Source organism: Lynx canadensis, chromosome X (assembly GCF_007474595.2).
Source record: "Lynx canadensis isolate LIC74 chromosome X, mLynCan4.pri.v2, whole genome shotgun sequence".
In the NCBI taxonomy this organism is placed as follows: domain Eukaryota; kingdom Metazoa; phylum Chordata; class Mammalia; order Carnivora; family Felidae; genus Lynx; species Lynx canadensis.
Window position 1 is genome coordinate 35,504,619 of NC_044321.2, and position 13,637 is coordinate 35,518,255.

At 41.0% G+C, this 13,637-nt stretch overlaps 1 non-coding gene across 1 annotated transcript in view; it reads left to right on the plus strand.

Moving 5' to 3' along the window:
* Nucleotides 1-10,411, plus strand: part of LOC115507021 — a 186,388-nt gene extending 175,977 nt beyond the window's left edge. Inside the window, exon 4 of the transcript XR_004343238.1 lies at nucleotides 10,022-10,411. This is a non-coding gene — a transcript (uncharacterized LOC115507021). The remainder of the gene's footprint in view (nucleotides 1-10,021) is intronic.
* The last annotated feature ends 3,226 nt before the right edge of the window (nucleotides 10,412-13,637 follow it).

Here is a 13,637-nt window from a genome sequence, read left to right on the forward strand (position 1 = left end):
CAAAGGACACACTTGGGGGAACCAAATGTCCCTAAAGGGGCTCAGAGTATGTGATGGGAATCTAAGCATAAGTGATGTTTCATAGTGAGCCAGGAGGACAGACAGACAGCAGGTGACAGTAATCTGTCTCCAGTAGTTGGTGCCAATCACAAGTTGTGCCCAGAGAGGGGTCTGGGCACAACTCTGGATTCTGTGAGGGAGCCTACCAAGACTAAGTCAGTGCTCACAGCCTTACAGGGTTTTAGGAACCAGATATGCATCCAAGGTAGGGCCTTAAATACACAGGACAAATCCAAGACCAAGAGAGGGTCAACAGAACTTTGGCTTCCAGTTAGAGAGACAGAGTCCAAGGTCAAGATGACATAAACAGCAAGGATGCCTTTGTCCCTGCCCTTGCCTTCTGAGTCCCAGCATATGGGGCTAGGGCTCCTGAGACAGTCCAGCCAGAGGCCAGGATTTGGCCTCAAGTTTAGAGAAGGCTGCAATAATGGATGGACACCAAGCAGCCTCAGCAGTAGGGGATGAAGTTCGTTGAGACCAGGCAAGGCCTGGCCCCCTACTCAGACATTTGCAGCCATGTGGCCAGGCGTTCTTGCCAATCAATGCATCCATCCATCTCAATGCTTTCTTCATGGTCTTGCACATTCCCTCCTCTCCCTGCCCCACTGACCACCACCCCAAGCCTTTAGAGCACTTAAAATATGGCAGTCGGGATCCTGCCCACCTGCCTTGAAAGGTGACAACATCCAGGGCGTCCGCCCTCTATAATTCACAGAGATAGAATTTGCAGGTAATTTGAAAGTCCTCCATTGCTTAATATTTAAAATCATCTCCTCAAATTCCTCTGCTCGAATCGTGTTAATGGCCCCTTCTCCCCCCTTCCCTTCAAAGGACACCGTACATGTCTATTTTGGTTGATTTCCGGTTAAATGTACTTCCTTTCCTCTTTCTATTCTTGCTCCTTATTCATCTTTTCCTCTCCACTCATTTATTGGATGTTGTTTTTTACCCTGAGTTTGACCCCGGCCTGCTGTCCCCATGCCCCCACTCCCACCCACACCAAGATTTGGATCGTTTCAGTTATATCGACCGCATGGCCAGCGCTTTAGTCCTTGTAGCGCTTTCCTTACACGGCTTCCTTTTTGGTTTTTGTTTTTAATCCTTCATTACCCAGCTTTCCCTGGCAAATGTCCAAGACAAAACTGCATAGTTTTCTAAACCTTCTCCCTCATAGTTCTTTGCTTTCTCTGCTTTACCTCTGGCTTCCTGAAAGTATGTGTGAGGATCCATTTTATGTCTTTGTTTATACCAATAACAAATACTTCATTTACTGTTTTGAATACACGGTGCTTCTCAGCTAATGGAGAACTTGTTTTTCCTTTGAAAACACTTGTTTCTCCTTTGAAAACACTGTATGAAAGGAATCAGATAAACCTCTCTGATACTTTCCCTGAAATATCTCTGCATTCTCATTGCAGAATTCCAAATATGTGGCATCACGCGTATTTGGAGCCAGACTTCTGACAAGATGCCCTCAATCACCCACAGCTTCTTTATGAGTTTTTCCATCAAATGTGACTTCAGTTATTAAGATGTCCCAGGTGATTAGACTTGCCAGCAGCCTCCTAAATACTCAGCTGAGGAAACCTGATATCACAGGGAGAGGCTGTTCGGGAGAGATTACTTTGCAGGGTAAAAGTCAGAGGCCTGATGTCTGCAGAATTTTGTTCACTTCTCAGATGCCCTTTGACTGTACGATGTGGGGAAGTCACTTGAAATCTCTTTGTCTCTCCAGCTGCGTTACAGAGGCAACAATACCCCATTACAAAAGCTCTGTGAGAAAAACATTACAGAATATCAACAAAATGCTTTGAACTTCTTGTATATTTCACCACATTCGATGGAGCGAAGTACTGTCCCTCCTCCCAGTCACTCTGGGGCAAAAAGCTGTTAGGAGTGGTAAGGCTAGCCGGAGGGCAGACCGGGGAGGGGTGGGGGGTGGGTACTGCTCCTTGTGGCCCTGCTCTGAGAGGGGCAGGGGGCAGGACTGGGGCTCTTACAAACCCCTCCCTCCCAGTCCTGTCCCAGACATCCAGGCCTCTTCCCATTATTTTGTACATCTGAGAGTTCATGTTTTTTTCCCAAGACTATTGATCCCTTATTGCTCAAGCAAATAAAGGGTCAGTGGAGTAGAGCAATGACAGAGAGGCAGCATAACACGGTAGGTAAGGATATAGACACAGGAGGCAGATGCCCTGGTTTGATACCTGGCTCTGCCATGTGATAGCTTCGTGACCTTGGGCAAGTTACTTCTCTGTGTTTCAGTTTCATCCTTTAGAAATTGAGAATAACGTTATGAAGATTAAGCAAGTTAATATTTGTAAAGGTCCTGCTTGGAACAGTGCCTGGCACATATTGAGCATGTTAAAGTATCTGTTAAATAAAAAACATTGTCCTGATTCTGATTCTTTTGATATTATAAAATCTTTTGTGAAAATCCTTGGATAAGAGATAACAAAAAAAAAAAAAAACAGTTTGAAAGGACAGCCTTCTTGTGGCAATGTGGAAAAGAGAGTGTAAGCATAGCAAAAATAAAATTATTTAGGGACCACCAGACAGACCATCACAATGATCCTTCTGGCAAGATTTCACACCATGAAACAATAACTCACTGGTAGTTGTGCTGTTTATAAATGAAAGGAAAGACAAGAGGGAGGGAGGGAGGTGAAGGTGTAGGGTAAAAAGAAAGAACCTCTGAGAATTTGATCTCCGTTTTACAAGTACAGATCCAAGAGAGTTCCTGAAGTGTGACAGATGATATTTTCTCAGTAGGGCTGCATTGATATGTGTATCCCATCCACATGCTCTTCTTTCTTTTTTTTTAATGTTTATTTTTTTGAGAGAGACAGAGACAGAGACAGAGTGCAAATGGGGGAGGGGCAGTGAGAGAGAGGGAGACAGAATCTGAAGCAGGCTCCAGACTCTGAGCTGTCAGCACAGGGCCCGATGGGGGCTCGAACCCACGAAGTGCGAGATCATGACCTGAGCTGAAGTCAGACGCTTAACCCACTGAGCTACCCAGGCGCCCCTCACATGCTCTTCTTTCACTGTGACATTGACATCCCTCCCACCACTATTTAAGATATACAGCATGATATTTTGATATATGTGTACATAGTGAAATGATTACTGCAGCCAAGCTAATTAGCATATCTATCTCCTCACATAATTTTCATTGAGTTGGGGGGGAGGTATGTGTGTGCAAGTGTGGTGAGAGCACTGAAATCTACTCTCTTAGCAAATTTCCAGTATATAATACAGTATTTTTGACTATAGTCATTATGCTGCACATTAGATCTCCAGAACCTATTCATCCTACATAACTGCAATTTTGTGCCCTTTGACCAACACCTCCTCATTTCACTCAAGTCCCACTCCTGGTAACTACCATTCTACTCTCTGCTTCCATGAATTCAACTTTTTAAGATTCCTCACATAAGTGAGATCATGCAGTATTCTCCTTTCTGTGTCTGGCTTATGTCACTTAACGTAATGTTTTCCAGGTTCCTCCTTATTGTCACAAATAGCAAGATCTCCTTTTTTAGGCTGAATGATATTCCAGTGTGTGTGTGTGTGTGTGTGTGTGTGTGTGTGTGTGTGTATGCACACGTGTGTGCATAAACTACTCTTCTTTATCTCCTCATCCATCAATAGACACTTAGGCTGTTTATTGGCTGTTGTGAATAATGCTGCAATGGACACAGGAGTACAGATATCTCTATGAGATACTGATTTCATTTCTTTAGATGTATACCCAGTAATGAGATCACTGGATCATATGATAGCTCCATTTTTAATTTTTTGAGGAACCTCCATGCTGTTTTCCATAGTGGCTGTACCAACTTACATTCCCACCAACAGTACATAAGGGTTCCCTGTTCTCCATATCCTCACCAACACTTGTTATCTCTTGTCTTTTTGATAATAGCCATTCTAATAGGCGTGAGGTGATAGGTCATTGTGGGCTTGATTTGCATTTCCCTGATGATTAGTAATGGTGAGCACCCTTTCATGTTGGCCATTTGTAGGTCTTCTTTGAGAAAATGGCTATATAAGTCCTTTGCGCATTTTTTTAAATCAGGTTGTTGGAGATTTTTTGCTGTTGAGTTGTATAAGTGCCTCATATTTTTTTGGCTATTAACCCATTATCGAATACATAGTTTACAGATATTTTCTCCCAATCTGTAGGTTGCCTTTTCATTTTGTTGTATGTTTCCCTTCTGTGAAGAAGTTTTTTAGTTTTATGTTGTCCCACTTATTTATTTTTGTTTTTGTTGCCTGAGCTTTTGATGTCATACCCAAAAAACTATTGCCAAGACCAATACTGAAGAGCTTTGTTTTCTATATTTTCTTCTAGAAGTTTTAAGGTTTTGAGTCTTACGTTTAAGTTTTTAATCCATTTGTAGTTGATTGTTGTGTATGGTGTAAGATAGGAGTCCAATTTCATACTTCTGCATGTGAATGTCCCGTTTTCCTCACAACATTTTTTAAAAGACTAATCTTTCCCCATTGGGTATTGTTGGCACCCTTGTCATAAGTTAGTTGTAATGTATATGCTATGGTTTATCTCTGGACTCTTGACTTCATTCCACTGATCTATGTGTTTATCTTTATGCCAGTACCATAGTATTTCTACTTGCTTTCTATCACCCAGCCTTGCAATGAACATACTTCTACACATGCATATCTGATTATTTCTTTAAGATAAATTCGTAGAAATAGAATTGTAGGATCAAAGAGTCGGGATTTTATGGGTCTTTTGACAAACAGTCCTATGTTGCCCTCTAGAAAGATTATAACAATTTACATGTACACCAGCGGTAAATGAGAGTCATATAGTTGCTATCACTCAGATTTTTTAACTTGGCTGATCTCATAAGCAAAAAAATTTTGGGTCATTGTTCTTTTACTTTGCACCTTTTAAATTTGAACAAGTTTTTGTTTTGGTTTAGTTTGGTTTTTGGTCATTTGTAGTTGCTCAGGAATTGCCTGTTCTTATTTTTTGCCTTTTTATTAACGTATATACACTTTTTAGTTGATTTATATGAACTCTTTTTGTGATAAAGATATTGACCCATTGTCTATCATAGATACTGTGATTACTTTGCTTAGGTGCTCATTTGTCTTTCAATACTATTAATGGTGGTGGTGGTGTGTTTGTTTTTTTTTTATTTCTCCAAATTTTCTAAATAAGATATACCTTCACACCTAGTGATAATAATGATTTTAAAAGTGCCTGATATTATCATACACGCTACATGGGAAAAAAAAAAAAAACACCTGGGGGAAAGGTTGCCCTGGGTGATGCTCTTTGTAGTTTTCTGTACTTCCCAGATTTACTAAGATGAGTAACTCTTATAATCTTCAAAACTATCCTAAAGTATGTCTTTATCTTTTTAAGTGCAGAGAAACTTGTGTGGTCTATGTAAGTGGAATGCCAGAAGCAAGAGAGAGAATGGGAAGGAAGGGAGGTGAAGGGTGAAGTTAAAAATGAAAATGAGAACCAGACCAGCCAAAGCTTTGGATTCCATGGCTCCATGTCTCAATTGCAGTCTGTAGTTGAAGGCTTTTAGGCAGAAGAGTGCTGTGATAAGATCTCTATTTCAGGAGAGCTTTGGTTACAATGGGAGAGATAAATTAGATCTGGGGGTTAAGAAGACACTGGTGATGGTATCAGTTGTTTATTGCTACAATAATGCTGTGTAACAAAGAACCACAGAACCTCAGTGATATATAACAGTGCTTATTGCTCACAGGTCCGGGGTCAGCTGGAGGCCAGCTATGCAGCCCTTCTGGTCTTGGCAAGGCTCATTCACACGCCTGGGAGTGGTTGCATATTGGCTGATCTAGACTGGCCTTGGCTTGTCCCATAGATGTTTTCATAGATGTTTGTATAGCTAACAGGCTTGGAAGATAGGGATGGTATTCCCTCCAGAGCAAAGAGCAAGAATGTTTACCATCTCTTACAAAAGATTCAAGTTCCCTAACCTTAAGAGTTTTTCTCCTGTAATGGCATCCACTACGTGTGCAGGCATCCACCTGAGTTTATCCCCATCACCTTCATCAGACTTGGGGGGCAAGGGGAACTGATGTAAACATGCTCATGCTAATGTGGCTTGCTGTGCCACAAATGACAAAATCCTTTGCCTCTGACCCAGAAGTCACGTGTCTCTTGTCAGCATCCAGGAAACTGTGGCACGTTAGTAGGGTAAAATCTCAGACACTTCACTGCTCTTTTTAAATTCTTTTTCTGTTTTATTGAAATATAATTGACATATAGCACTATATAAGTTGAAGGTATATAGCGTAATGACATACATATATTGCAAAATGATGACCACAGTAAATTTAGTTAACATCTGTTCCCTCATATGGTTTAAAAAAATTTTTTTTTTCTCTGTGGTGAGAACATTAAGGATCTACTCTCTTAGCAACTTTCTGATATACCATACGGTAGCGTTAACTATAGTCATCATATTGTTTATTACATCCCCAGGATTTATTCATTTTATAACTGAAAGTTTGTACCTTTTGACCACCATCATCCAATTCCCCCAACCTCCACCCTCCATCTCTGGTAACCACAAATCTGATCTCATTTCCTAGGAGTTTGGCTTCTTGTTGCTGTTGTTTTAGATTCTACCTATGAATGAGATCATACAGTATTTATCTCTCTCTGATGACTTAGTTCACTCAGCATAATGCCTTCAGGGTCTATTCTTGTTGTCACGGAGGGCAGGATTTCCTTCTTTTTTATTGCTGAGCAGTGTTCTGTTATATATATACCACATTTGCTTTATCTATCTCACTCTCCACACTTCTGGACATCACTTGCTTCTCCCTCTTAATCGTTGGATACATGAGGACCTTCCATGGCCTTATTCCTAGCACTAGGCACAGGGCTTGTATTTAATTGGCATTCCAGAAATATTTGTCAAATGAATAAATTAATCATTTTTATTTACTCTTTATTTTCAATAAATAGACTTGAAAATACCATTATACGTGACATGGTCATCAGTCTTCTGTCATTGTTACTCCAAGTAAGCTTTTCTCTCTAGTACATAAGACAGTGGTATCACAGCATTGGGGTACTTGGGGGTATGGTAATTTTTAAAGTATTTGGGGATGGTGGCCAATGCAGGGCTTGTATCCAATGCAGTTATATATGGGCTCTTATGGGCGTTGTTTCCACTTTTCTGATATTCATTTACATATGAACTTGGAGTTCATTATGAAAATTTTTCCTCTAGACTTTAGAAGAAAACATTTCATGTTTCTCTGTATATTTACTGGCTAGATTCCCAACTATGTGTCCAACTGAGTGGGTAAGCCCAGAAGGAAGATGGGGCAAAATAAAAATAGGGAATCAACTGACTCAAAATGAGAGAAATGGATAAAGGTTAGGACAACTTGTTCATTCAACTGTTATTATGCAAGTTTTCTGCAGCTGTCTGCTCAGCTGCTGAAGTCTGGGTTAAAGTTCAAAAGGGAAAGCTCTATGCGCACATATTTTTCAATGCAAAAAAATGTTCAAGTATTTGAAACTCAAATATTTCCATATATTCAAAGATCCATGGGGCGCCTGGGTGGCGCAGTCGGTTAAGCGTCTGACTTCAGCCAGGTCACGATCTCGCGGTCTGTGAGTTCGAGCCCCGCGTCAGGCTCCGGGCTGATGGCTCGGAGCCTGGAGCCTGTTTCCGATTCTGTGTCTCCTTCTCTCTCTGCCCCTCCCCCGTTCATGCTCTGTCTCTCTCTGTCCCAAAAATAAATAAACGTTGAAAAAAAAAATTTAAAAAAAAAAAAAAAAAAAGATCCAGTGGGGGTGCCTGGGTGGTTTAGTGGGTTAAGTGTCCAGCTTCGGCTCAGGTCATGATCTCACAGTACGTGAGTTCAAGCCCCCCCACCCAGCCTCTCTGCTGTCAGCGTGGAGCCCACTTCAGATCCTCTGTCCCCCTCTCTCTCTGCCCCTCCCCTGCTGTCTCTCTCTCTCTCAAAAATAAATAAACATTTAAAAAGTAAATAAATTAAAAGTCACCTAAAAGAAAAAAAGATCCCCAGTGATGAAATTTATTAAGGCTATATGCAGAGTAGAAGAAATTCAGCTCAGATCTCAACATCATCAATGTTTAAACTGTATTAATTTTGAGACTTCAACCCCAGCACCCTTCATAGAGCCTGTCTCCTCCCACTGACTCTGGTGACATTCTCTGGGCTAAATGTGAGTCATAACTTGTGACATTGTACAGACAACATCTGCAAGGTGGGGTGTTTCACTTCTCACTTTGGCTCATGTTTGCTTATGCTGATTGGAAAGTAGGGATAAGAGGAAGGCAAATGTGGGAAGAGAGTTCTCCTGATTTCATTCAAAAGGCTCTGGACCACGAAATATTTAAAGATTTTTTTTTTTTAATGGAACTCATGAAGCACTCTGGGTAGCTCAGTTGGTTGGATGTCCAAGTTCCACTCAGGTCATGATCTCACAGTTTGTGGGTTTGAGCCGCACATCGGGTTCTGTGCTGACTGCTCAGGGCCTGGAGCCTGCCTCAGATTCTGTGTCTCCCTCTTTCTCTGACCCTCACCCGCTCATTTTCTCTCTCTCTCTCTCTCTCTCTCTCAAAAATAAAAATAAGCATTAAACATTTTTTTAAATAAATAAAAAATAAATACAACATTGGGGCGCCTGGGTGACTCAGTCAGTTGGGCATCCAACTTCGGCTCAGGTCATAATCTTGTGGTTTGTGGGTTTGAGTCCTGCATCGGGCTCTGTGCTGACAGCTCAGAGCCTGGAGCCTGCTTCAGTTTCTGTGTCTCCCCCTCTCTCTCTGCCCCTCCCCCACTCGTGCTCTGTCTCTCTCTGTCTCAAAAATTATAAACATTAAAAAATAAAATAAAATAAAATAAAATGGAACACATGAGAGTATTTGAGCTTCAATAAGTATAAAACTGCACTGGATACTTAATGTCGAAGAGTTGTATACTTAAAAATGGTTAAAATGGTAAATTTTATGTTCTGTATACGTTACTACAGTAAAAACATGTAATGGATCAAAACCCATAAAGTATGTTTACATTTTTAAATTCACTGTGATACTTAAAAACTAACCACCTTGAAAGATGTCAGGGAACCAATTCATCGCCTGAAAACTGGTAAACAAAGGGAAAGAACCAAATATAATAGAAACCGTACCACTCGATAACCAAATAGGACATCAGGGAAGCATCTCTTTATAAAATTATTGCAACTAATAAATGGAAATAAAATGATAGAATTAGATTATCGCCATTTGCAAGTCTCAATGAGTTAATTGATTTAGGCAGTAAGAACCAACAGCTGCTAATGTTGCAAAAAGAGACACAACCAGACATTATGTCTCTGCTGATGAAAGAATTCAGCACTGCGTAGAGTCTTGCAAAAGAAATGCAACCTAAGTCTGGTCAAACGTCTGGATCCAGCTATTTTCAAGAAAAGCTGGGGACAGAATACATGTTGAAATGTACCACGAATGTGCCATCAGCAAAACTCAAACTGTAGGAAACTGTAGAGGCCAAATTGTCCATGTTCCTCAACAGGTCAATTATAAGGAAAAGAAAAGGCTGAAGAGAGAACCTGTAGATGAAAAGAGATTTAAAAGAGGAATCAATAATTTTTTCATATTTATTTTTTATTTGTTCAAGTTTTTATTTAATTCTAGTTAGTTAACACCTATGGCAAAATTGGTCGACTCAATAACGTTTGAAAGACCAAGCCTCAACTAGAGTGTCTGAGGTGCACACTTGCGTAACAAAGCCACAGAGAAGCGGGACAAGATTATTACTGTAAAGGTCAGGGTTGTAGACATGAGGGTACTTCTGGAGTGGCTGGCAAAGTACTACTTCTTCACCTGGATGTGACCTTATATTAAGTCACTGTTCCATATAATTTTTTTGTGTGCTTTTCTGTGCTTTATTTTATAATAAGGATATATTTAAGGGGAGTGTCCGGAGTGAACTGAAGCCATGCAGGAGTGCCATGCAGATGTGGCCAGCTGGTCAGAAAGAAAGATGAAGAGAGAACCGGTGAGCAAAGGCCCCCTCCAGGCCAAACATTTGCCCAGCAACATGTGAGCAGGTGGAAACTGAATCGTACTATTAATTTGCGTCAAGACAGCATTTTGAATTCCTGGCAGAAATGGATGGGAAAGGGCTCAGAAGTTGTTTGGAGCAAACCATATTTTACTTCCTTGAGCAATTTAGTTCTCTGGGCGGCATAGGGCAGGCCAGCCAATAGCCAGCAAGAACTCGGAATTGCACTTTCAGCATTGTGTAGTGTGAGGTGTGTGAGTAAGAAGGTACTCACTTTGGAGGTGCCCGGGTGGCTCAGTCGGTTGAGCAGCTGACTTCAGCTCAGGGCATGATCTCACAGCTCATGAGTTCAAGCCCTGCGTTGGGCTCTGTGCTGACAGCTCAGAGCCTGGAGCCTGCTTCGGATTCTGCATCTCCCTCTCTCTCTGCCCCTCCCCTGCTCACGCTCTGTCTCTCTCACTCTCAAAAATAAATAAACATTAAAAAATTTAAAAAAAATGAAAGTACTCACTTTGAATACTTTGAATTTAGAGACCCCATTTTATTACAGAGAAATGCTGTAACATCCTTATCAGCAATGCATAAGGCTGCAGCTAGCTCTTTTTCCACCAAGAAATCTGGAGAAGAAAAACAAATAAATATATTTTAAAAATAAAATCATAATAGGAAATTGATTAACTCTTTAAAAAGGAAGAAAGAAATCTGGAGAAGGTAAGGAGCTTATTATTACATAGATGATACCAGAAAGCCCACTTGTAAGTCCCCAAGGGGAAGGCAGCATAAAATGTCAGAGCAGAGGGGCACCTGGGTGGCTCAGTTGGTTAAGTGTCCGACTTTGGCTCAGGTCATGATCTCCCCGTGCATGAGTTGGAGCCCCACGTCGGGCTCTGTGCTGACAGCTCAGAGCCTGGAGCCTGCTTCGGACTCTGTGTCTCCCTCTGTCTCTGCCCCTCCCTCGCTGACATTCATTCTCATTCTCATTCTCATTCTCATTCTCTCTCTCTCTCTCTCTCTCTCTCAAATATAAATAAACATTTAAAAAAATGTCAGAGCAAGAAAAACAATATATTCTCCCGAAGATTGTATTAACCATGTGATACCAACAAACACTTCTTAGAATCCTAAAATCCTCAAATCTGACAATTCAGGTTGCTGGTGAGGATGTGAAACAACAGAAATTCTCATTCATGGCTGGTGAAAATGTAAAAATGATACAGCTGCTTTGGAATACCATTCAGCATAGTCTTACCATACAAAATAGCAATTGTGCTCCTAGATGTTTAACCACAGATTTGAAAATTATTTCCACACAGGGGCACCTGGGTGGCTCAGTTGGTTAAGCGTCTGACTTCGGCTCAGGTCATGATCTCATGGTTTATGATTTTGAGACCTACATCAGGCTCTATGCACACAGCTCAGAGCTTGGAGCCTACTTCAGATTCTGTGTCTCCCTCTCTCTGCCCTCCCCTGCTCATGCTCTGTATCTGTCTCTCTCTCTCTCTCAAAAATAAATAAACATTTAAAAAAATGTTTTAAAAAGAAAAGGAAAATTATTTCCACACAAAAAGCTGCATGCAAATGTTTATAGCAGCTTTATTTATAATCACCCAAATTTGGAAGAAACAAGATGTCCTTCAATAGGTGGACAGATAAGCAAAATGTGGTACATCCATGCAGTGGAATACCATTCAGTGATAAAAAGGAATGTGCTATCCAACGAGATGCAAAAAAATATAGATGAATCTTAAATGCCTGTCCCTAAATGGAAGGAGCTGAAAGGAGCCAGTCTGCAAAGGCTACATACTGTATAATGCCATTTATATAACATTCTGTAAAAGGCCAAACTGTAGAGACAGTAAACAGATCAGTGGTTGCCAGGGGTTTAAGGGTTTAAAGATGGGGGAGAGTTGAATAAGTGAAGCACAAGAGATTTTTAAGGCAGTGAAACTATTCTGTATGATACTATAACGGCAGGTACGTGATGTTATGCATTTGTCGAAACCCACAGAACTTTACAGCATAAAGAGTGAGCACTAATGTACACAAATTTATTTTTTTTAATGTTTATTTATTTTTGAGTTACAAAGAAAGCGTGCATGAGTGGGGGAGAGGCAGAGAAAGAGGGAGACACAGAATCCGAAGCAGGCTCTAGGCTTTGAGCTGTCAGCACAGAGCCTGACACAGGGCTTGAACCCATGAACTGTAAGATCATGACTTGAGCCAGAGTCAGATGTTCAACCGACTGAGCCCCTATTTTTTTTTAACTTTTAAGTTTATTTACTTGTTTTGAGAGAGAGAGAGAGAGAGAGAGATGCAGAAAGAAAGAGAGAGAGAGAATTCCAAGCAGGCTCTGCACTGTCAGCCCAGAGCCCGACTCAGGGCTTGATCCCATGAACCCTGAGATCATGACCTGAGCCAAAGTCAAGAGTCAGACGCTTAACTGACTGAGCCACCCAGGTGCCCCCACAAATTTCTTTTAAAAGTCATTTAGGAGGTCCAAGGATCCCAGGATGGAATACAGACTGTGACAAAAGCATCTAACTGCATGATGAATGTATGAAATAACTTCAGTGAAGAGAGTGGGGAGAAAAGAGGCTGAGCTAAACAACTTTGGAAATGAGTGGACTTATTTGTTGGACTGTAAGGCTAAAGTCCAACAAAACTGCACACAAGCACTACACTCTAGTGGGTAATGTGGTTTCCCGTGGGGGTACACATGAACGATTCTAATCGTATCTCCTGTACATGTATACTGGAAGTGAGGAATGAAGTAAATAGATGGCAGATTGTGGAAGCCAGGTTTCTCACTATTTGAGTGGGAGGTTATAGACAAGCAAGGGAGGGAAGGCTAAAATGATCCCTGTGGTACTGGGTTAGAGTTGGAGATACCAGTATGGAGACTTTATATTTAGTTTAATATGGATATAGATGGATACATATAGAAATATTTATCGATAATGTAGGTATACACTGATTAGTATACACACATCTATTTCCTTGCTCCATCAGCTAAGAATGCTGAGAAACAATGATAGGTCAGTAGCTACAAGCATACCTGGTGGCCAGATCTTGGTTTCTAATACCATTTTCTAAAAAAGAGAAAGAAGGCAGGAAAGAAAAGAAAAAGAAACCCACGCCCTTTGAACAAATCTCTGATTCTACAGCTAAGGCAGGGAAGGTACAAAATGAGCCTAGAGCATCTCGTAGTGCCACAGAATAAAGTACAATATGTGGATTATAAGACAAATGTTTATGACTCCATGCTGATATAAATGCTTCAATAAATAAACAAATGAGGAAGAAGAGACAAACATCCCTGTGCAGAATTCCAAATGATTTATATAGATACCTCACCCGCAAGTAGGTAGAGCATAACTCCCCCCTCCTTAAGTATGGGCTCTGCAAAATAATGTCCTTCCAGAGAGTACCTCATGGAAAGCAAGGAAAAAGGAGTAGCTTTGCAGCGGAGACACCTGACAAACTATCTCAGCCAGCTGATCGTGGCCAATACT